Source organism: Thermobia domestica, chromosome 9 (genome assembly GCF_964235325.1).
Source record: "Thermobia domestica chromosome 9, izTheDome1.hap1.1, whole genome shotgun sequence".
In the NCBI taxonomy this organism is placed as follows: domain Eukaryota; kingdom Metazoa; phylum Arthropoda; class Insecta; order Zygentoma; family Lepismatidae; genus Thermobia; species Thermobia domestica.
The window spans coordinates 249,896,729-249,923,100 of record NC_137462.1 but is presented as its reverse complement, the minus strand read 5'-3'; the positions used below and the strand labels follow the sequence as shown (position 1 = coordinate 249,923,100).

The 26,372-nt window shown below is 35.0% G+C and overlaps 1 long non-coding RNA gene across 4 annotated transcripts in view; it reads right to left on the bottom strand.

The window, feature by feature from the left end:
* The window catches only part of LOC145694246 (uncharacterized), a 1,290,393-nt gene that overhangs the window by 472,844 nt on the left and 791,177 nt on the right, over positions 1 to 26,372 (bottom strand). For all 4 annotated transcript variants that reach the window (XR_014132974.1, XR_014132976.1, XR_014132977.1 and 1 more), the window contains one exon: positions 11,491 to 11,514. This is a non-coding gene — a long non-coding RNA (uncharacterized LOC145694246). The remainder of the gene's footprint in view (positions 1 to 11,490; positions 11,515 to 26,372) is intronic.

Genomic DNA, 26,372 nt, shown 5'->3' with positions numbered 1-26,372 from the left:
GTAATATGTAAACGGTAAGATTTTGTAGATTTCGTAACATAATGCATGTAACCGTTAACTGTTTATGTTGTGATCAAAATTGCATGCAAATAAAATAGATAGCTGGTCGTGACAATTGAAGTTCTCTTGTGAAATAATACAACTAATACATTATGGAACAGTGTGCTCTATATCCTCCTTGAACGATTTCAAAATATAACTATTGGCTCTTACCAGTTCAGTGATCCAAATCTCTACGATTCGAAAATGAAATAAAATTTTGGTGCTCCTGAATTTGATTGATAACTAATTCAATACATTTCCAAATAGTATAAAGGACCTAGGATTTGGTCCGAAGACAATTCACCAAAATGATTCGTAACGAAAGATATGCTCCCTACGATTAGATATGAAATCTGATCTAAAGATTTTATGTGTCAAATATTTATTTGGTTATTGTGGATATGGACTAAACCTCTGTGGACTGTATTGTGTGATGCAACGATATATATATTACTTCACCTATTATTTTGGATGTGATAGCTGGAACTGCTTTAACGATAACATATCTCGTAGCACTGTCCACGAAAACAATAACATTCTTATTCCTGTGGTTCTTCGAACGTTTAAAAGGTCCAATTTCGTCCATCGTTACGTACTGGAATGGCATGTAACTTGGATATGTCTGTGGGTGTAATGGCGTTCGACCGGCCTTCCGTTTCTGAATTTGGCAGCTCACATATTGACTAACTTTTTCTTGGAAGAACATGTTCATGTTGGGAAAATAGATCGATTTTAGCGCTCTGTTATAACATTTGGTGTAGGAGTAGTGACCTCCGCCGTAGATAGAGCAATGCAAGTTTCTGAAAACTTGTTCCCTCAATACGAATAGAATACACAAGAGGTATTTTATTCCACTTGCCATCTGCGTTCTGTAGAGTTTTCCTTCCTTTATCACGTACCAACGTGCCTGCTTCTTTGCCTTAATCTCTGCTGTTTCCGGGTGTTCAATAGAATAAAATAAAGGTTAAAAAAACGCATCCTTCCTTTGGAGTTGTGCCACATCCACGTCATCACTAAATGTTATATTTACTTCCGGATCTTCTTTATTAATAAGCAACGCATCTAAATCCACGTCTTCCGATGTCGGTTGAATATCGGTATTTCGTGATAACACATCACTGGAGTTTTTCTTGCCAGGGTCGTGAACTGGTGTGTATTGGTATTGAGCCATTCCAAGGCTGTATCTCAACAACTTGGGTCATAGTTTCGGTGTAGTCTGGAGATATTTTATACACCGGCAGTCCGTGAATAATTCAAATTCTTTATTATATAGGTAATAATTAAAAGCTTTAAAGGCACTCACCACAGCTAAGATTTCGAGTTCTACTATATGTCTTTTCGCCTCCTGAGGTCGCAATACTCTACTATAGTACGCGATCGGAGTCCATTCATTTATCATCTTGCTTTTGCATTAATAACGCACATATGGACTTGGTTGATGCATCCGTATATACTCGTGTCTCTAAACTCTCCCGAAAAGGTGCAAGAAATGGTGCATTTAACAATGCCTCTCTTAATTTCTCGAAACCCTTTTGATGTTACTTTGTCCAAACGAACTTATGATTTTTTCTAAGCAATGGCGGGAAAACTGCTGCGATTTCTGCATACTCTTTGCAGAATTTTCGAACATAGTTCGTTAAACCTAGAAATGATTTTAAATCTTTAGCAGATTTTGGTGGTTTGCATGCATGTATCGCCTGAATTACCTTAGGACAAATTTCATATCCTGCTTTGCATACAATATGCCCAAGTGCCAAACTTTCTCCTACATGAATTAACATTTTTCAACAGATAACTTTAAACCATATTTACGCAATCTCTGGAAGATGAACCTCAATACTGACACCATTTTCTCTTCTTCGTTAACGTAAACAAAGACACCATCCATGTAATATGACACCGCCTCCGGACTAACGTTAGCAAGTGTCATAGCCATCATCTTTGTGTACACTGCGGGCGATTGGATGTATCCCATGGGCAACACTTTGCATGCTTACGCGCCTACGCCTGGGATGTTAAATGCTGTGTATTGCCTGGAGTCTTTCGTTATAGAAACCTGATGATACGCACTTTTGATGTCCAAGACGCTGAAAAATTTGTGACCCCCATACACGTTAAAATTTGATATATGAGCGGTAATGCCACGGAATGGAACTTTACGTGGAAATTGATATGATGACAGTCGAGGCAAGCTCTGATAGCACCAGAGGGTTTTTTAATGAATAGCATCGGAGAATTATATGAACTGTTACTTTCCTCGATAATGTTTTGCTGTAAAAAATATTGATCTGTTCTTTGACCTTTTCTCTCAGTGCTATAGGTATCGGATATTGCTGTTTCCTAAAAGGAACTTCTGTCTTCCATTCTATCTTCTGTTCTACCCCTTTCACACGACCTAAGTCCTTCTTCCTCCATGTGAATACGTCAGCGTAATCGAAACATAATTTTTCTAATTTACTTCTAATTTCTGGTTTTGTCTTTACTCAAAATTTTAATCTAGATTTATCATAATTCCTTCTAGCCTCTAACACCTTCCTTATCTCATCCTGTCAAACCTTCTTGCTTTAACTCTCTTTCACTCATGCATTCCTCAGCATCACCAATTTTCATGTTTTTAGCTAACATAATAATATTATTGGAGGGGTTTATAATTTCTAATTTCTGATTTTCGTTAGACAAAATTGCTCCAGGTATTAATACGTTATATTGGTTTTCTAGTCGCCTATCCGGTTCCAATAAGTACTCACTACCATTCCAAGATTTCACTAAATTGACTTCAACGGTCGTCCTAGTTCTTGGTAATAACTTCACTTTATGACTTATTGTCCATTTCGGTCTTAAACTAGTTTTAACACTAACTGCGTTATTCCCGGAAACAGATCTTGGTTCCTGATCCTTTTCATTTTTCTTTATGGTTTTGCAAATATTTGCACAATTATTTTACTATTACCAAAATCGATCTGGCAATTCTGAGTCTTCAGAAAATCGTTTCCTATCAACATTTTATAAGCAAAGTCTCTAATCACTCTAAATTCTTGATGAAATGTTTGATTTGAAATTTTGAACTTTACGATAGCCAATTTATTAATTTCAAGAACATTTTGGGTTATTCCACGTATTTTAGTTTGCTTTGGTATCACTTTCGCATTTGGAGGTCATAATTTTTCGTTAAAAATGAATATTTGCGATCCACTATCTAACAAAGCTTTAATTTGTCTATTTTCGATTTCTAATGGCAAGTACACCACGTTATTTTCTTGTACTACAGAGGCTATCACTTCACGTATTCTGCAATTTCTATTCCCTGTAAATGTGAATTTCTATTTTAAATTGTTCGTACCCATCGGTTGATAGTACGTTGTACCATTAACCTGTGCAGGTACTACTTGCAAAAATCTTTGCGGGTTCTGTTCTTGTGGGTCCTGACTTTGGTGACAGCACGTATGCTGAGTACGATTATCTCTATGCCAGTTTTCTTGCTGACCTCGACCTCTGTTACCTCGCCAATATCCATTACGATTTCCTCGCCTATTAGAAAATCCGTTATTGTTTCTATTCCCTCGAAAATTATTTTGACCTCTTCCGTTGCCATTGTTGTTCGAAAACCTATTGTTATTATTTCGGTAATTATTCCTACCATTACCTTTATATTGCCTGTTATTTCTAAAATTTTGATTTTTTGTTGACTTACTGTCTCTATTCTCACGTTTTTCCTTATTCTCGGTTTTTGCTGAGAACGCAATTTGGAGTTGATCAATTTTCTTCTCTAATTCAGCAAGTTGCGTCATACACTGCAGTTCTTGCTTTATTTTGTTTTCGTCTCTACTCTTTGGAACAACCACACGGTCTAATTTTGAATCGCTCTCATCATCTTCGACTTGCTCACGTATTTCTTTTCCAAATCTTTTATCGTGACTTTAACCATTTCACGTTTCACCCGTTTCTCGATTTTACACTTATTATGTTCTATTTTCTGTAAATCATCAAGAAATTTATCTAAGTTTGAGTAGGCTACTGTCCCTACCTTTTCCATATAGTAAGGGTGTAAACCCTCACTATTATGCCAATTTTCTTTTTATCCGACATAGTCGAATCTAGTCTTTCATATAAATTAAGCATGTCATAAACATAGTCTATGATTGCTTCATCTTCTTGCTGCAACCGTTCGTGTATCCTATCTTCTATGTCAAGACTTACATTAGATTTTGTAAATTCTTTTACTATTTCGGCCTGTAAATCTTTGTATGAAATTTCGGCTAAATTTTTACGTTTAAGAAACAGTTTTATCCACTGTCTCCCAACTCCTTTGAACATACTAGGAAGTAATTCTTTTCTTTTGTTTTCTGCGACGCCTGCCATCTGACACACGTTGTCGAATTCATCGAAGAAAGAAATAATGTACCCGTCAGTTTTAAGATCGAATTTCGGAAGCTTATTAACATCAGCATAGAATGTAACATTCGACGCCATGTTTACGTTCTTATCTTTATTTATCAAATTTTCGTCTATATATAACAGTGATGGATAGTCTTCCGCAAAAGATGTCACCACTGGGCTACTTGGAAAATTGAACACTGGGTCTTTACCTATCACAATTTTTGGACTCCCGGATTCGACGGCTGTTTCCTGACTACTTATCTGTCTTCGTCTTGCAGGTGTTCTTACACTAAATAAATCGTTAACTTGTATTCGAATTCCTTTGCTTGCTCTCTGTGCTCTCGTTCACACTGTATTTTCAGTCATCTAACAATATACTTTATCACTTAAAATAACTTAACTTAATAACTTATTGAGGGAGGGTTAACCTATTTACTTAGACAGTACATGAGTCTTCGTAAGCCTGTCAGGATTCGAACCAAAAATTCGCATTATGCCAATGGTGAACGTAGGATTGAACTTTTTACCATACTAATAACTTAAACTTATTCTAACCGCGCTGGGACTCGAACCAAAACATCAGCACCATAACGATGTTGTCCGGGCCGTTACAAGGCATAAGCCTCACAGCTATCTCCACCATAAAACCTCCTAGACGTCGCGCCTATAAAGCGTGGGGATAATTGAAAAATGACGTCCAGAAGTCGCTACTGCTCATTATCCGGAATGAGTAGGTTAATGATTTAAGTGAGATGAAATTATAATAAACTTTATGATTTGTTAAATTCATGTATTTGTCTGAATAAGAACAAAATGTCTGAGTGTATGTTTGTGTGAATGTAGCCTAACAATCAGATCACAACTCGTAAACAACTGGAAATTGAATCACGATCAACTACGACATAGCTGAGATACACATACCTTCTTTATGCGATGACAGTCTGGACTGGTGATTCCGCAGCTCTGGATCTTCTGAACACAGTTGTTGGCTGTGTGCGTTCTCCAACCGTTCGTCGTCGACTGTGTTTCCACTTGAATGCGTATAGACTACCTCTGATACTTCAGCTCGGCGTCTGATCTGAGCTGATCTCCTCTGCTCTGTTTCTGATCCCAATCCTCTCTAACAAGAGGTTATTCTTCACCAATTCCAGACGCTGGAATTTGCTCTGATGTTCAATTGTGTTTACCTCAGCTATCGTTGAAACATTTGTTTCAACCCGTGTTACATCGTGACTAAATTCCCAGACTAACAATCGCTGCAGATCTGAAAGTTGTGCCACATTCAAATTGTGTCAATGTTAACAAACTAGATTACACATTGATGACATTGCAATTTCGATTTCATCTTTACAAAACAAAACAAAACAAACAATCTGACGATTTAGCGTCTTGCCATGATTTCAATGACAACACAACTTAAATACAACCACTTACGTAAACAAACAAATGCACGTGTTTAATGTGACATAACATTAAAACAGTATTTTAATCTTTTCAGTTTTAATTCTAAAAATCTTTGTTTCCTTCACCAAAAATAAAAATCCTAAAATCCATATACCACTACAATATATATATATTCTCCCTTAGATACATATGTTTTCTTAACGACCGAACAAAAGGGAATATGAACACTATAAATGGTTCATATGAAATTTCTGATTAATAACGTCTGTATCGATGTATGAGAGAGGACTCAAAATGTCGAAATTTTCTTCTTAAAAGGCAGAGACTCAACTAAATCTCTTTTTAAGATTTTTTATTTTTATTCAAATAAAAATTAAATTCGTAATGTATTTCTTTTTTCTTTTTCTTTGATACGTAGCTACCTCAAATTGAATCTAGAATATCTAAAATGTCATTTGTTCTTTATTAATGTAATTAAACTCATTAATATATATACATATATATATATATATATATATATATATATATATATATATATATATATATATATATATATATGTGTGTGTGTGTGTGTGTGTGTGTGTGTACTTCATGATACTATTGCGTAGTAACCCATTTCTGTGCATGTTAGTGACGGAAATTTTTAGCAATTCATGTATCCATAATTTTCTTCTGTTTTTTTATTTCAGTTTTTTTTAAATAGGTGTAAATAAATGTTTATCAAAAATAGCTATATTAGTTTACCTTAACTAACTATAACCCGGTTTATACATTGTCCTGTGTGAATATGTGTGTGATTGAATAGTATATTTAGTTGTGATGCTGAAATTAATTCATTGTACTAATTACCATAATATATGTGTAATTGTCTGTGATAAACAGTAGTTAACAATCACATTTAATAACGATGAATACTAACGTAACTTAAATCGGCTCTATAGGAGAAGGAAAGAGAACAGAAAGAGCCGGAACAAACGATCATCCTTATGGAATCTTCGAATCCATAATCTACAAAGAATATGTGTTAGTTTAATAATGTTTTCTTTCTTCGGCCAATGCGATCGATTTCAGGATTTGTACATCAAATACTAGATGCTAGCGATGTTTTTTGCAAATAATCGATAAATTATAAAACTAAACTTCCTCATCTCTCTCAGGGCCGGATTGGGATAACCCAGTAGTCGAGGTCACCTGGATCTAGGTCTGGGGTATATGAGTGAACTTGTGTCTATCTCTGATCTCCTTCGTAATAGATCCTCACCCAATAGTACTTGGAAAGAATTCTCGATTCAACAACCGTTCATTTTCCTTCACTGTATTCCTCAAAAATATCCAGTAATAGTTTCTTCTTTCTCACTTCCTTACCTTTGTTCCTCCCCTCCTATCCTATCTTCCTTTCCCCCTTTCCTTATCTTTTATTTTCCTATTTCGGATAAAACCAAAAAGGATGTCGTGTCTGGGAATTTTATTTATACAAACATGGTCATTGGTTTTGTATTAATTTCTCTTCGGAAGTCCGATATGAAAGCTTACTCACTTTGGTTGAACCTTATATGTTCTGAATTAACTAATTAATGATATATTCCTATATGAATAAACATAAGCTTGTAATTTCATGAATATCTACATAATGGATGAAGGGACTAATTCACGTTACATTATTACAGCGCCCTCTTTGCGCATTTTTAAACCCTTTTCATGAATACGTACAATGTAGCCGCGAAGCTAAATTATTACACAATGAGCAATTTGTAGATTATAGACTTGACACATTCGTAGATGGAGCGTAATGGCCGAGAGAGGTATTCATGTTTTTTTTGTTATTCATTATACAGTTTTGTGGTGTATAATTCCACAAACAAAATCATGGTTCAAAGTAAGAAAATGTTTATGTTCTGTGATTTATGCAAAATACCCACCATAAATATTTGTATTTACTCATTCCGAATATGTTTTAGTGATGTTGCATTGTCCATTGCTAAATTTTGTGCAATGTGTATGACTGTATTACTTTACCTAAAAGCAGCGGACAGCCTAAGTGTTTTTGGTTTGGGAGAAACGTGTTTGATTCCCGACATAAAACATTATGGTTCAGATTGCAAAATAAACAGTAGGTCCAGTCTCATATAGCCTTGCTGCTGAAACGGACGTTGAACTCAAAATCAATTTCAGTCTCTAAAAGCAGCCATTTCAAGATTTTTGTTAGTTGGTTGTTGTTTCACAGAGAGAGAATAGTCAATGTTTACTTTTCTCTAAGAATATTAACAGAAGCAATTTTACGCACAGTGATGGTACAGTTAGGATCAATCAAATCAATATAATTCCTTTCTTGACTTTTGATTAGATAGCCGAATTCAATACATTGTTAATATTTAAGAATCGGAAAGTGAATAATTTGATCTCGTGTTAGGTTCATTCTTGTAAGGGAGGGAACAACTTAGCTAGATTTACAGTAAGTTAACATTTTTGCTGCAATGGATGAATGTGTAATAAACACTCAATCATTGTTACTTCTTGCAAAAATATTCCAGCAATCTCAAAACAAGGACAGTGACATGGACGTTGCTTAGGTTAGATTATGTTCTTTCGTAGGTTCACTGTGTATTCATTCATATTTGGTCAACAATGATTTGTTTTAATTTTCTGAATTTAATTAACTCCAAAACATACACATTGCCTCATGCATAATGCTGAAAATCGTGAAAAGTCCATGACGGTCAAATTGCTTCAAAGAGACGTGAGTTCGCTAGCAGATATAAGTTAAAAGTGCTTTTGCAAAGTGTAGTATACACATCTCAACATACGTATCCAGTAGCTATCCATATTTCTTGAGCATACTTCATCTTCTAGCATTTTGCTGCAGATTGTCTGTCCCTATTTTCGTTAATATTCAGCAGTCTCTCGGTTTTTGTCTTGTTGACTTTTTTACGATATTGTAACATAGATATTTAAGTGTGCCTATGAACCATTTTAACCATTTAATGAGCAAGCGTAAAACTATTAGCTAGGTTAATCAGATTGCTCTTGAAGCGTTTCACCACTGGGAGATCAGAATGTTTGTTCACAGCCAAAATACTAAGAACATAGTAGCACATTTCTACCACCTTGATTCGTATTGTCTGTGAGCGTAACGTGTTTAGCAAAAAATTTACGAATACATAAGGCTAATTATTGGGGTCTGGTTTGAGTCATAAAGGTGTCTGATGAAAAGGAAAAGTTATTGTATCCCACCAATTGTGGAATGGATCCAACATTTCTCCACTGGTACTATATATATATATAGTTTAAGATTATAATATTCCTACCTAATCCAAATTGTTATGTCCAAAGAAGGGGAATTACTTTGTTTCGTAATGTGACAAATCCACTTTAGTTTATCTTACTGTGTCTGAAAATTTGATCATCATATTGACTGTAACTGAAACCTCTTTCTATCCTCATTTCATTCTACACACTAATCCTTGCAGGGTGTTTGTTATGACGCATTTTACAATCAGACAGTGTAAAAAATAATTTGTTTTCTTTTACCTGTTAACTTCAGTTTGATTATTTTTATTTATTTCAGTGCAATTTCTCCCACTACAGTGTCACTGACTATTCGAGACGTTTTAAACGATTTTAGAAGATTTATAAATAATTGTTTCAAACTAAATGTAAACAAACATGCAAAATACGCGAGTAAACACTTCTAAATAAGCTCATTATATTTGTAATTTGCATATGTAAAACTTATGAGACATTTAATTACATAATCATATCTTAATGTTATAAAGGTAAATAAGGCATCCGAGATTGAGTTCCGAACTGTCGATCTCCAAGTTTCGCAAGTTGTTTACGGAGGCTGAATGCCCCAAAACCCTTGGCTACTGGCGGAACGTTTAGGGTTGCATCTATATATAAAAACAGGAGAAAACATCAATTTTTCTCTGTTTAAATTTGCAGGAATTGTGAACGGTATAGGCTTATTTTCTTATACTGAGTCTCTGAACAAGTTTATCTGAACAGGATTGCACCACTGAAGCAGCCAGAATATATCAATTTTACTAGAATAGTATGTAATATAGAGGTTTCATATCTCTAGTAATAATAACAATAATAATAATAATAATAATAATAATAATAATAATAATAATAATATGTATAGAGGACCAATTCCCTATGAAGGCAGATAGTATTAAAATTTTAAAAATGGCTCCTAACAGTAGGTAAAGTTACAAAATTGCCGAGACTTTAGGGAAGTGTTAGGTCCACTAAAAATAAAGCCTGTGTAAGTCCCTACAACTAGCTTAGTGTTATAGCTTATGTTTCTAGTACACTTTCATGAAGAAAGCAGTGCTACTGAACTCACAAGGGCCCAAAAAATATGTTTAAATGTTTTATGTAATATAGTTATGCCGGTTAACCTAAAAGAAGCATTGATAGTGAATGTGAGATAAATAGTGGAATGAAGAAAGTGAGATAAAAATAACCCCGAGAAAACCTATACACACGGCGTTTTTCTAGCACAATAACCTTGCGGGAGCTGAGAAGCGTCAGGGAAACAAGCTCCAGAGCTGAACAAAGTACGATTGAAGCTATCATAAACAAACTGCTTAACATTTTTGGTACTAGGTGGATTATTATATTCACAAAACTACATGGTTCTCAAAACTTCATAATTTTAATGATTCTCCTCAAAGGATTACATGCTTCTTTAGCATACTAAGTACAGAGTTATTTTCTAAGATACATTATATAAAATGAACTAGGGAAGTAATAGTTATGTTTTCTAAACAAAAATATCGTTCTAAGAACGCTACAAATGAAATGAGACAAAGTAACTTACCAACACACGTTCATATTTTAGTTTATTGTCTGCTAGGTTGTAATACAGAAATGAAGCAAATGCTATTTCACCTAGTTTTTTCAAATAAAGTTCTCTTTCAATCTTCTATGCAAAAACGGCTAGGGAATGGATCGCGGATACCAGAAAACAGTAGAATCTTTTAAAACATTCTTGTCTTGAATTTGCTGACTTCCATATTATTTTTTTCATAAATTACTCCTTACTTTTGGTTCCATGGTAAGTAACTGGACAAAAGGTAGTGATGGATATCCCGAATTGGCAGGGAATAAAATACGAAATCGTGTGTGTCAACATTTTCTCTTTTTTTCCATCATTTATTTAATATTTTCTAGTTCGAACACATAAATTATGTCTCACATTTGTAACTTAAGCTTAGCGAAATGCTCTAAGCTCATATATATATGTGTGTCTTGTCTTCAACGAAATTATCACTTACATTCTGCTATATTATCGTTCAGTTTACTCCGATGATTATATAAAAATACAGGGAGAAAGGCCGTGTTAAAGACAATTTATAAAGATATGACATCCTTTCGACTTGGTCTCTAGAATGAATCCCATATTTTGTGACTAGAACTATACAAGAAAAATGCTTGTCACGCATATATTCGATTTGTAATTTCTAACTAACAAGCTTTGTCCAACTAACCTAGCTTTAGCTTCTGTCTAAATTTATCGTGACCAAATGAAACATTAAATTTAAAATAATTTTTGAACAAATGGATATATGACAAGCCCACTTATTCTAGAAAGTTTCTGGATATATATAATATTTATTAATTTTATATACAATACCAATTTAAAAACTGTTTCGTACTCACTTCTAGTCCTGCCACTTTTTCTTTCTGTAAGGAAAAGAGGAAGCAATGTACTTCAAACAATACCTCATTATCATCGAGTACTGAAATTAATGATTAATGTGTGCAGGTTAAATCAAAGACCAATATTAAAACCATTCATCAATAAGGAAGACATAACTGTACATCATTTGCTGAAGATTTTCAAAAGTGAGATTCTAATCCTGATAATGGCTTAAAAAGGAATTATTTTTTCTTTAGAACCCCAAAAAGGTTTCTACGTTAATATTAAGAATAAAATGTTTAACAGAACTCAAATTCGTGACACTCATGTTGCCTCAAGGTGCTAAACTGAACAGATGTTTGAGAATCAGATAAGGAAGAGCTTACGATTAGTCAATCCCTCACATCAGGATTTCAGTATATCATTATTTTCAGCGGCGTTAGTTTAATGTCAAAGATCACAAAAAGAGGATTTAAATTTGACACCTGGTCAATACCTTCTTTAAATCTAAATCTTTTACGTTAGAGTATTACTACAGTAAGAACCATTTCTCAAAATAATAAATTCCGGGATTAATATATTTGGCATATAATGCTTCTCTACGTAAGTTTACATCAGGGACATTTAGGTGTTACGCCTAATACCTCACACGAAACGTCAGCGATACAAAGTTAGGTGTTAGAAAAATGAATATATTACTATTATAAATTTAAGAATGAGCCAATTGAACGTTTTGCATTACTAGTATTGAAGTATTGCTATTCACAAAAGTACAATTACACTTCAAATTCTTCATATTCTGAAAGGTTAGACATCAAAAAATTCAGTTAAGGTTGTTTGGGTGAGACCTAAGCAAGACATTGTACAAGTGCACTAGATTGTTTGGAAGATGTCAGTGTAGCAAACAACAGCAAATTGAAAAATATCAATGCCTCTACAAAAAAATCAAAAATTAGGTAGAAGACAACGCTTATTATCTACGGAAGGATTGATATCACGTCAAAATCGCAAAGAGATCTTATTTAACTTTCGACCTACAAAGGAAAAATTAATATTGTGAAACATTCATTTCATTTTACAGGTTAGAATATTCTGTAAAATTTCTTAACGTTTTGCATTACTCGTCTGAACGTTGCCTTTACTTTCCGTTAGTTTTAGTTTTAATATAGTCATGGTGGACAATCTTAATGTTTCCACGGATACATCTCGAAAACGGTTGAATATAAATTAACTCAACAAAAAATCAAATAGAAAATACCATGATTCAAATAGAATGTTGATGTTGCAATGCCCCCTAGTTCAACTTGTCAAAGGTCCCACGGCACAAGTTTAAAATTTTAAGTAGAAAGATGGGGAGAGTGGCACTTTGTTCGATAGATCTTTAAAAACTAAAAAACGCTCTGGCCAAAGATTTTTCGTATCGGTCACCATTTTCAAAATTTTAGCCAAGATATGTTACATCTTTCAGATAAACGTCCAGTAACTCTAATATGAAAACGGTTGAACATAAATGAACCAAGTGAAACTCAAACAGCAAAGCCATGGAGAAAATCGAATGATGTCTCGCCGCCCCCAGAAGGCTGCTTTCTATGCGGTTCCAGGCCCAACTTACACATTTTGAACAAAAATATGGATCAAGTGATACCTCGTTCGATAGATCTTTATACACTAAACCGCGTTGCGGCACAACATTGGTCATATGGGTCACAATTTTCAAAATCACCACCAAGACATTGAGCCTGTATCTGATAAAACGTCGTGTACAACTAATATGAAAACGGTAAAGATAATACCGAATGAACAGAATAAAACTCCTGTAATAAATCCAAGATGGTGTTTATCGTTCCGCGGCTCGAACATGTTACAACAGAGAAGTTGATTTGAGTAAATGTGCCATAATGCAAGTTGAAATCCAATTCCTAGAAAATCATCATTCCAACGTCCTCCTTGAATGGGTGAAGCGGGATGTGAAGAAACGGTGAAATTGCAAATGAGAGCCTTATATTTGCAGATTGTATCTACACAACAAAATTATCTTAAATGTGTTTTTATGAGATAGATGTGTACAATGGAAAAAGTAGGTAACATTCTTGTTAAGTAGTACCTTCCTCTTTGATTGCAGGATTTGATTTGTGCAAAAATGAAACAACTGAAATGCAAAACTAATTGTTCGAAAAATGTAATTTTAGAACAATATGTATAGTCACGAACATTAATAAATGGAGGTTTGAGTCATAAAAACAATGTCTTCAGCCTCGATTTATTAATGTTCGTGACTGTACAAACGTTGGTTTTGGTAGAAAGTCATCTTCACAATATCGGTTCATTGCAGTACCATTCACTTGTACACACAAATGTTTGAGTCAAACCATACCTATTGCCAGTAAAAGTGGTGTACTCATTTGAGACTTTAGTATTCATTTACGCTTCACTCTCTTACGGAGAGAAATAGGAAAGATAATTTTCTAAGAATTTGATGTCGTCTCTAGCATAATGTCACTTATACTTTAATAATCTTTTTCTCCGTTAGATTTTTCTCGAGGCGTAGAATGATAAATACAATCTGTGATTTCCTATACGTGTTTTATTGTGTTCATTTATCTCCAACCGCTTTCATATTACTGGTACTGGACTTTTCATCTGATACAGGCACCATGTCTTGGCAGCCATTTTGAAAATGATGACCCATATGAACAGTCTATTGGCACACAGTTGTTTAGTGTATGAAGGTCTATCGAAGTATGAAGGTATCACTTGACCTATATTTTCGTTTAAAATTTCTAAGTTGAGCCTGAGCCCCCATGAAAGGCGGCCCTGGTGAACACCGAGGCAACATGATTCGATTTCCCTAATGGCTTTCCTATTTGAGTTTTTGTTTGGTTCATTTATTTTCAACCGTTTTCATATTAGTGATAGTGGACGTTTATGTGATACAGATAACATATCTTGACGGCCATTTCGAATACCGTGATTGATATGAAAAATCTTTTGATTCATGGCGGTTTAGTTGTTAAAGATCTATCAAACGAGGCGTCACTCTCCCCATCTTTCCATTTAAAAATTTCAAAGTTGGGCTCAGTACCCCATTGAAGAGCAGATCTAAGTAGCATTTTCATATTACCGTTCAATTTGCTGTATGATGTTTGCAATTTGAGTTTTTGTTCATTCATTTTGGAATGGACTACTGGACAAACATGAGATAGCCATCGCTAATCAATCTTTGCTTTGTCAAACAGATACCTGAGGAAACAGACAATACGGAGCGCCCGCTACTGAGCGAACATGAGCTAGATGGCAACGAGCGATACGTTATACATTTACACAACTGGGAAATGATTTCGTTCAAAGCAAGAGAGAAATGGTGTTGATATCAGACTACCCCGCTGGCGTATGATTCGACTTACTGAATAGAGACTCACTTTCGTTTACTCGGACATTTTACGGACAAGATTTACTTTAGACAATATTATAGACATTGTAGAATTGATGCACACGATATGTAAATACACTAAGGAACCAGTGATTAATGAACGTACGTATATTATTGTGCTTTATAAAACGACTTGAGACAGTAGGATAAACACACGGTAGTAATATTGTAACCTTTAGATATTGTAGACAGACACAACTTGGACAAATGTATGAACGGTGGAACAAGTTCTTCACCACATCTCGACCGACATTACTTTCTTCACAGGACGGAGTAAAGAATAGTAAACATAGTTACCTGGAAACAGTGACCAAATATCTCCTTACCAAACCGGTCCCGATGACTTCTCCAACATCTCACCATATAGTAGTTATGACCATAACTTCGGCACAGGTTGACCAAGAGGTGACATCTCCTTAGTTAATGCCTGGTAAGCATATTTCATCACTACTTTCACCAGGTAGACAGAAGTTCGCTGCAAAGCTGCCGCAACACTTGTGTTCACAACAGCTTCCGCAGTCCAGGAACGTTTAAATCCCACAGAAGCAGGCGTGACCAATAACGAATAACATAGGACGGAGTCCCTTATTAAGGAGTCTGATGACACAGAATCACTACGTCAAAGGACGAGGCTATACACGGTTGGATGTGGTCCTAGAGACAAACTTGAAAAGACTACTAAACTTCAGCTCTCTTCACAGCAGTGATTAACGAGTGTTACACCATTCCCAGTAATATGTCAGACACACACACTGAGCGGATTTAGGTGAATTTCTTATGATTCACTACATGTTCACTCCTCGGTGAGCATGTAGGCTCAACACCTTATTTTAGTAGAACCATGCTTTGAAACTTACTATCATCGTCAGTGTTCTGCCGCATTGACAGGTCTTTACAGGAAGAATAATCTTTCATTTCTAACATCAGCCTTTATTCTAATAAAGGAATCAGACTTTTCATCTGCATATTGTCCAGGACCAGATACCTACTTCTTCCCTCTCTATTTCCTTTTAGAAACTAATCCTTCGACAGTAACTCCTATGCGGCAATTGTACAATTCCCTAATTTCTTTTCCATTCTGGTATCACCTGGACTATTATTCTTTTTTTCTTCTATATTTCACCTATAGTTTTACCGCTATGTTTTAGGCCTATTATTGTTGCTCGTGCAGCTGCACAAATACTACTTCTCTCAGCCATGACATCAATTACGTTATAAGGTAACATGTCTCTGCTTCTTGGTACGAGCGTTAAATTAGTACTCGCAATCTACAGTCACTTTAAACATTTATTACGATTAATATAAATATTCAAATTGTAAAAACAATATATTCTTTCGACTTCACTTGATTGCAGGGGTTCACACAAAAAGCTATAACAATACAAGAATCAGCAGAAAGTTCACGTAAGCCTAGAATAAAAAGCAATATTAATCGTGATATATTACAAGTGAGACTCATAAACACAAGTGTATTATCGGTTGATCATTGGTAACTACAAAACAGCCGTCTCGAGTTCAAATCTACATCACCTATATATATATATATATATATATATATATATATATATATATATATATATATATATATATATATATATATATATATATATATATATCCCTTCGTGGTCACAGTTATTTTTGTGGACTTCGTGGTTCACAGGAGCCCATCATTTTTTTTCTTATTTAATTTCTCAAATATATTTTTGCAATATTTTCTGTTTTAACTGTTCCGTGATACGTTCTATTTACCATAAGTAATAAATTTGCACTTATAAGCGATTTGGTTACTTTTATTACACCTTTCATTAACAGTCAGAAGGAAAAATACATTTTATCACTTTATCCAAAAAAAGCAAAAAATCTGAACACTTTTGGGATCATTTGTATAAAAATATATGCATATTAGATACCAACATAACACACACATGTTATACAAAATATGAAAGAAAGAACTGCCATATATTAACTTGCGAAGAACTGTAAAAATAACCTTTTCAGGCCCGACCGGGATTTAAAAAAATAGACCTTCACGTTGGCGGCCCTAGTACTCCTTCTAATTGTCAAAGAGGTATGAACTATACCTCGTTGTAAGGCCTATATAACACAGACTTCAATCAGCTAAAATTTGTGCCACCCGTGCATAAACCCTTAGAAGCAGAATATTTTTAAGAACGAGAATTTATTTGTTTTTGGAAATTTGTGAAAGGCTGCAACACTCTTACTGGTCATACGGAGGTAAAAATTCATATGTACGCCAGACTTTGGGTACAATCATTTAAAATAATGAAGGGCGAAAATTCAATACAAAGTGAGAAAAAATTCCGAATGTGTTTTCCAAGAGAATCATCCTGTATATATTTTATGAAATATTTTGGTGTACCCTGTCGTTGGCTGCCTAAGTACGCCCCTAATTGTTACAGAGATATAAATCATACCTCATTGGAACGCTCATGGAACTCAGATTTCAACGAGGTAACTCTTGTGACCCCGCGCGTGCGACAAATAACAGTGTTGTCAGAGTCTAACTAACTTCGAAAAGTATTTTTCATAATATTTTACTTTCTTTTCCTTCTTTTACGGATTGGGCACGGAGACAAAAAAGTTTTCTCGTTAGATTCTGTGTCCTATAAGCTTTTCAACGAGGTATCGTTCATATCTCTGTGTCAATTAGGGACGTCGCTAGGGCTGCCAACGGCAAGGTAGAAGACAATATATATATATATATATATATATATATATATATATACAGGGACGTTGGCTGCCCTAGGTACGCCCCTAACTGTTGCAGAGATATAAATCATACCTGATTGGAATTATCATGGAACACAGATTTCAACGAGGTAACTCTTGTGCCCCCGTGCGTGCGACAAATAACAGTGTTGTCAGAGCCCTACTAACGTCGAAAAGTGTATTTTGCGTAATATATTACTTTCTTCTTCTTTTACGGATTGAGCACTGGAAGCACAAAAGTTACCTCGTTAGATTCTGTGTCCCATTAGCTTTTCAACGAGGTATAGTTGATGTCTCTGTGCCAATTAGGGACGTCGCTAGGGCTGCCAACGTCAGGGTAGACGACAATATATATATGTATACAGGATGATTCTCATATTTACGTTGTTCCGAATTTTTTTCTCCTTTGCTATTGTATCTTCGTCTTTCATTTTTTATATGAGTGTTCTGAAAGTCTGGCGTACATGTCATATTATTTTTCTGGCGTACGACAAATAGCTGTGTCGGCAGCGTCCCACAATTTCCAGGCGTAAAGAAATAAACACCGTATATCCCTCTGATTCATCCCTTTCAAGCCCAATAGCCATACACAGGGAAAAGCACACCATTGGAACGTTTTGTCACTCCTGAAGATATAGACGCATCAATCATCTCTCTACGTTAATTAGGAGCCGAACTACGGAGGTTTAAACTACTGGCTCAGCGCTTGAGCCGTGGGTTCCGAAAAGGTTAACGCTTTGGTAACCGTACTTTAAGAAAATACTAAAATCTTCTATACCACTCTCACCATCATTATTGGCAAGCAAAAGTCCAAGTATTTCATATTCTTTAACTTACTCTGAAGCGTATTTTCTGAATAGAAATGTCAGAAATAAAGGAAAATAGGTGGAATTAGAAAGCAAACCAAAGAAACAAACGCTTATTTGCCGGTCACAGTGGGGTATGTTGGACCCCAAACACACGTGACGACCATCTTGTACAGCACACAAATCGCAACTGACGCAGTTTGCCAGCCGTAACAACAGGCAGTATTACCAATTGAATTTACATCGATGGAAAATTTAAAAAAAAACATCAGATCAAAAATTAATTTATCTGGGGTCTGTCAGACCCCATAGTGACCACGGAGGGAGCCAAAGTCCATGGCTGTGTGTTGCCTACGCTGACATGCTTTCACGCACGGACCAAATATAAAGGACTCAACGCCTTCTGCTCATCTGGCTTTAGGAAGCTACCTATTGCAAAGACCTTTATGTAAGAAATACTGGAAAATTTCTCTGTAATATTTCCGTCATCATCTCCAGACACAAACCACTCTCATCTGAAATATGAATATACAGGGACGGACCAAGGGTCCGGCAACCCGGGCAACTGATCGGGACACCAGAGTCAGGGAAGCGCCAAAACGAGCCTCAACAAGTAAATTTTATAACGCGTTTTCTACTTGATTTATACAGAGGTATTCGTGTAAAGTAGCGTGAATTACATAATATTTTTCTATTCTACCATGGAAGACAGTTTCATAGTACTAGGGGGGCTGTATCGACAAATGGAGACATGGCATGTTAAATAAAGAGTGGAGGGGGAGATGGTATTATTTATAGCGATCATGTTCTTTGTGAACTTTTCCTAGGCAATGAACTTTATTGCATTTTATATATGTTACTCTTTTAACCCTTACGATATCCGGTTTTTTTGGGGTATTTTTTAGACTTTCAGTCAAGCACCTACTGCATCGTCACTATTTACCCTAAGATCATGGTTCATATCTCATTCTCTTCAGAATAGAGCTTACTTTCAAATGCTACCACTTGCATGTTCACACCTTATACCAGGAGAGCAAAAAATGATGTGAAAGGGAAAATTTCAGGGGAACACACTTTGAGCCCCTCTAGAACGGTCCTGTGTGAACGTACAGATCTTTAAACATCAGATAAATAGTACTTTTTATACTGAATGTGTGTGTGTCAAATTTCAAGTTTCTATCTTGAATACTAAAGGCGTGAGAAATTTTATCAAGAATTCCCACAATGCCCCAAATTACCGCAAAACACCATGATCACAGGTAAGAAATTTCCTGAGACATCTCTCTTTACCCTAGGACTATAATCCACCAATCATTCTCTTCAGGAAAGCACTGCCTTTCAGGCGGTACCATTTAGATGTCTCCATCATGTATGTAAGGTGGGCAAATCCCGAAAAAATGATTTTTTTTGGTCTAAATACCCCTTTTTTCAACTTTTAGCTCCTCTGGAACCCCCGGTTTAACTCAGAGATCTGAAAAAATCTGATAAAAACTACTAAGTGGGTTGGATGTTTATGCAGAATTTCAATCTTCCAGGTGCAAAAGTAACCCCGCCAAATATATATATATATATATATATATATATATATATATATATATATATATATATATATATATACCGACAATGTCCCATATTCCCGTATACAGAAGGATATTTTGGAAAAATTCCCTGAGACATCCCTAATTGTCCTAGGATCATGGTTTTCACATCATTCTCTTAAGAATAGAACTGCCTTTCAGGCGGTGCCATTTACATGTCTCCTTCATGTATCTAAGACGGGAAAATCCCGAAAAAATGGATTTTTTTTGGTGAAAATAACCCTTTTTTCTACTTTTAGCCCCTCTGGACCCCCCGTTTTAACACAGAGATCTGAAAAATTCTTATAAATACTAGTCGGTGGACTGAATGTTTGTGCAAAATTTCAATCTTCAACTGCAAAAATAAGCCCGCCAAAAATAATGAACTAGGCTTAATAAAAGAAAATACATATTTTAGAATTATGACGTCATCACATCCTATGTCTCGAAGCAGAAAGGGGTGAAACCGTACGTAAGGTCTTCTACAATGCCTCTGAACTTGAAAATCAAAACAACCCAGGCGAAAAAGCTCAAGTAGGAGAGTCATAATGCAATGTACCATGAAACACCGTATGGTACAAATTGTACCATCGGATCCCCAATGGTAGTAGAGGGAAAGCAGTACATACAGACTTACTTTTGATTTCTTGGAAACGACACTGCCTCGCCAAACTGTGGGCCTTTGTTGAAAGGAGTGTCTAGGAGGTGTTATTGTTTCGCTATGTGCAGTTCTTGCCAAATCATTCATTTCGACAGTGTTTGTAAAATCGAATATACCACTCTGCAACAACACAGAAGGGGTTTAGAGACTTCACTACGAAAAAAATAAAAGATGAGGGACTGCCTTTGAATCCTTCCTCCCACCGGCACATATTGTTTTGACCCCTGATAATATTGATATAACAAAACAATTTACAATATACTAGTAATCATATCACCATTATTAGTATTCAATAAACGCTATTAATGTTGTTTTGTTTATGCATATAATAATAAATAATAATAATAGTAAATAATAAAACATACATAAATAATAATAATAAAACTATAACTATAACGAAATGTAAGATAGAATAGGCTAGAACTAGGAGGCGCCAAAAAGTCACTTTCTCATGTGAAAATTTTGCCTTGGTCCGGCCCTGTGAATTTATATGAAAATATCCAAACCTACACTAGAGAATAAGTGCACGGTTTTTCAATGCGCTCACGTGAATGCTCCACAGACTATAGTTAAGCCTCCACCAGCTTGTCTCCGTCCCGCAGTACAGGTGTCAAGGAGGTGTTCCCTTGGAACACCACGGATTCACACCCTTCCGTCTCATTCAGGGAATTTATGAAGTTCACTTTATCGCAATCGTTTTATACAAACCAAGTATAGGCTACGGATAATAGTTTTACACAAACTAGATAATCAATTATTATTATTATTATTATTATTATTATTATTATTATTATTATTATTATTAGTAGTAGTAGTAGTAGTAGTAGTAGTAGTAGTATATTTGAAGTACAATCAAATATTACGACAATAATTATTAGTTTTAATTAAACTGAATTGAGTTGAATATTAAATTTTGATCTCGAAAGATTAACTATTAAGTTTATGCGTTCTGTATCTTTCTAAAGTAATAAAAGCTTGAATTGGTTGCAAGACTGTTTCTGAGTGAATACTTTCTTCAAAATAGTAGTAAAAATTATAGAAATATTTTCGAGACATTCGAGTCGAGAAATACGTTTGTCTCGACTCGTCTGGAATTTTACAAAGTGTGTCCCGACTCTTGCGCATCCCTAAGCACATGTGGTATGTTTTGTATGAAAAATGATTCTCATGTCAGATTAGGTTTCATGGGACTTTATTTGTTTTATTTGCATTTATTTATTTTTTGGTTCAAGTACAATATTTTGGTGAGAATGTTCAGAACGTGCTGTTCAAGTTATTTATTTATTAAGTTCAGTTTATTTATTTGTGCTATTCTTGAACAATTATTTATGCAACGAGTTCCGACGAGCGATTTCTATTAAAATGTTTACACAAGTTAAGTAGCCCGTTATTAAGGCCGTAAGAGTTTCAGTGATTTAATAAGTTTGAAATTTATTTATTTAGTTATTTATTGCTGACACGTTACATTCAGATTTGTTTCATACGTAGTTTTCCTTAAATCCAAATTGTATTTTCTGTTTTATATTAGTTCTTTTTTTCTGTTTTATATTGGTTCCCACCCCGGAAAAATGCACTACATGCTGTGCTGTAATATTGTTTATGTTTGTCAATACGTGCAGGAAATATGTCGTAACGTTTGATACTTAATGCTATAAAGAGTTTCCAACCATAGTACTATTTGATAGAACATGTGTTATCTGGAGTTGTTTTGGAGTTCGTATTCATTTATTTATCAACACAACAGGCATATGCCCAATTAGAGTGTTGAAATATTATAATTCATTTTACAACAGTTTTTCAGTACTTTACAGAACGTATTACGTTATCAATTTCATCATGTTTATGACATAATTTGTTATAGAAAGAACATGCTCTCCAGATTGGTGACTTCAGCATTATGTTGGTCCTAGCCTTTATGCAATGCAAGATACCTTTATTTGGTTCTAATTCTAACTAAAGGAACAGGAACTTTGAATTTGTTGGCGATACTTTTGTTGCGAGGGCAGGTCTGGATTAACTCACCTGGAGGATCGGGGCTAAAAAAAATGGAGGCCCCTGTCCACCTTTAAACTCAGGGTTTTAGCTCCCCTTAATCCGGCCCTGTGGGAGGGTTCCAAATCATGACAGCATATTCAGACTTAGTACGTAAATATGAATAATACATTTTCAAGAATGTTTCAATGTTTCTGTAGTCGTTATCACTTCTAATTATGAATCCTAATTATTTAAACGCATCATGAGTAACTGTTGTTCTCTAGTTGCAATTCAACAACAAATAATGCAAAGATGCCATACCGTAGAATTAACAAAAAGTTTTTCCTGTAAAAGATTTTTTTTAGAATAACACTTCCAAACAAATCGAAACTGATACCACTTTTCGTTTGAAAATTTGGAGTTGACCCCCGGGAAAGTATTCCCGCTACACCACTGGATAAGGAAGCATCGCCATTTGATTCTTACATACGGTTTCGTAATTCAGATTTTTCTTTGAAGTGTCTACGTGCACTACGAGCCGAGAAAAATGCCTGGGACGGATGGGCTGATACACCGTGTATAATGAATCAAAAAATGGCATCCCCGGCTCCCGAGGGTCCGTTTCTCTGGATAAAATGTAGAGTCACTGCCATTAAACAAGCTTTTCAACAGCAGAAGAATTTTAAAATCTATTCAATAGTTTCTGAAAATATCTGATATATAATGAATCAAAAAATGACGTCTGCACTGTAAAAGGGCTGATACTCCTGATAAAGTATCCAGGGATGACCAAAAAGTTTCGGATCCGGATATCCCGGACCCAATGAGATCTGAATCCGGATCTTGCCAACTCCGGACCTAGATCCGGATCTCGGATCTTGATTCGTATCCAAATCTACATCTGAAATTGTGATGTAAAATTGAATATCTAAAATTCGTCAAAACTTTTTTCGGATTCAGTAATATAGTAGGTTGCTGTGCCTTTAAATGTTTCCATAACACGTTTGTGCTACCTTTGTTCTTTATTTTAAACTAACCTTGCAATATTTACATGTTGAACTTTCTGCCGAAGTCTCTTTAGTAAATTGTTTCCAAGCGTGACTTCTTCCCATTTCTGAGTCTAGTGAACTCTTTGAAAACTGATGTAAATGGTAACAAATTCTTCTGTTTAGCTCCTCTTCAAAACTTAATGTTAGATTCACATTGATAGTAGTTATTTAATTCTTATTTTATTTTACTAATTTCTCATATACAAATCAAGTATCTTTTAGATAAGGCCATTCTAAACGCAGGAATACTAGACAAAACAAACTCTTTATTAATTGTAGTTTCTGACTCACCAGAATTCAACCATCAAGAAATGGAATAATGAATACCTTTCACTTCGAAGGTACAGCAAAATATATAGACTGGTTGGCGTGGCACAACAGCAGATTTTTAAACATACACAAGATAATTTAATGAGAGCGATATGGTTGTGTAGTGTATGTACATTAATATACATTAATAAAAGTATCCGTTGTATACAATTATCACCTAAGTTATGACTTGCCCTTCTGAAGTCGGGGGTTTGATGAAGGAGTAAATAAAAAAGAGATTTCTGTTTTTCTTTCACCCTCCAGGTTTCTTTAATCATACATTGCTGGACGTAACCAAAACGTAATCATGCATCCTATCATTGAAGCGTTTTGTGTTTTGTATATTAAAGTGTTCAAAAATATTTAACATATTTGCATTTGCTCATGTGATTTCAGGTTGAATTCTAGGTGGGAACATACATGAGAAAATTGAAAGCTAAAAGAATATAAAAATATTATTTACTTGTAAAAGTCAGGAAATTGATATTAAAACTTAAGTTATCTGTTGGGACTGTAATGCTGTAGTTAAATTAACCCACACGTTTCATGAAGATATATGATGTCGTTATTGTTTATTTATTATAAGCTATCAGATACATTCTCATAGGTCACTTTATACTGTGGTAATTAACAGATGAAAACAACATTGGAAAAGGAATGGAAGGAAGGTCTCCAGAGCCTTAGTTTAAGCTACTAATCTAGCATTTGTCCAGTTTAACTGAGGAACAAGCCTGGAAAATCCTCAGTCAGGATGGCTGGTCTCCAAATTCAAACCCGGTATTATCCAATTGCGAAGCAAGAATCCTAACAACTAGCCTAAGCACGCTCCGTATTATTATTATTATTATTTAGCTAATAAATAATGTAATGTTCTAAAATTAGTGCAAATTAAACCCTACTTTCTTTATTGCTGATGTCATAGTTAAGAGGCCTACATGAGACATCAGTCCCCCATTAAATGGGCCATGCTCAATAAAGAATACTAGAACTGGAATTCAGGAAGCGGTGATGAAGTGATTAATGACGATGAGGAACCTATGTACGGTGCAAATACATTAATTATGACTTCATTACAGATATATTCACTTACATACGTTAATTAATATTTCTCTGATACATGACACTCTTACTTTCTATAGTGGCAGGAAAAAGGCCCGCTTTTGCAAACGAACACACTAAGCACGTGCTTATAGGTGTAATGTCCGTGCAAAGAAACATAGGTAAATCTAGAAAAAGAAATTGGGAAAACGATGGGAAAATAATAAAGCGCCCTTCAACTTTAAAAAAAAAGCTAAACATATCTAAACTTCGATCTACGAAAGACGCGAGACGAATGTTAATGAAAAGATTGCTTTCACCAGCTGAAAATAAAATACTGGATAAAATTTATTAATAAGGAAGGCATTTATGATAATTAAAACAAACTGAACTCTTGGCACGACAGTTCTTTGGTTCTTATCAATTGGCTTAAGTTCAAAGTGGGGATGTGTAGTCAACGCATCCACACCCGAAGTCCCTAATCCCGACTTTTTAGATTGGAGTCTGCTGCCTCTTACTTCAGATAACTCCCCAATTGTCCTCTTCCTGCTGGATCAACACCGAAATTGTTGAGTGCCTCTCCGGAATTTGAACCCATGACCACGGGTACCGAAGGCACGCGCTAACCACTGTTTTTTATATAGGCTATATATGAAAAGGTAACAGCTTTTTATCAAATTATTTATCCTGCTGAACACTTTGCACGGATTACACTGTAACCACTATGACACACACATACATAGAAGTAAACGCGGGGAGTTAAAAACACCTATGCCCGAAGCGGGATTCGAATCCCAGACATTCACAGGAAATGATCCACAGGCTAATTCCGCAGACCACTCGACTAGGTTTTCTCGGCTAAGTGGTAGCACAATTAAGGTAAATGATTAAATATACCAAAACGACCATTGCGTAAGAATTTATTATTTAACATAACGAGATCTCATATTACAATTCACCAGGAGTCATTCATAGTTAGAGCTTGTAAGAATTTCAATCAGCTGGTTTCATCAGATTTGGATCTTGACTTTTGTTATCCTACCGCTGTATATTTGCGTATACTCAAAAATAATATTTTGAAAAGACATTATGTATGGATTAATTAAATAATTAAGAAGTATTATCTCTATGACTTATCTCTATGAGTTGAAAATATGCTGGAAACTTTTTTATTTTTCATATTTTTATTTTTTTTTCATATTTTTCATTTTTTCCTATTTTTCATTTTTATTCATACTTTTCATTTTCTTTAAATTTATACTATTAATATTTTAATTTGTTTTATTATTTAACTTGTATTTTTCCTTGTTTACATGTATTTTTTATTT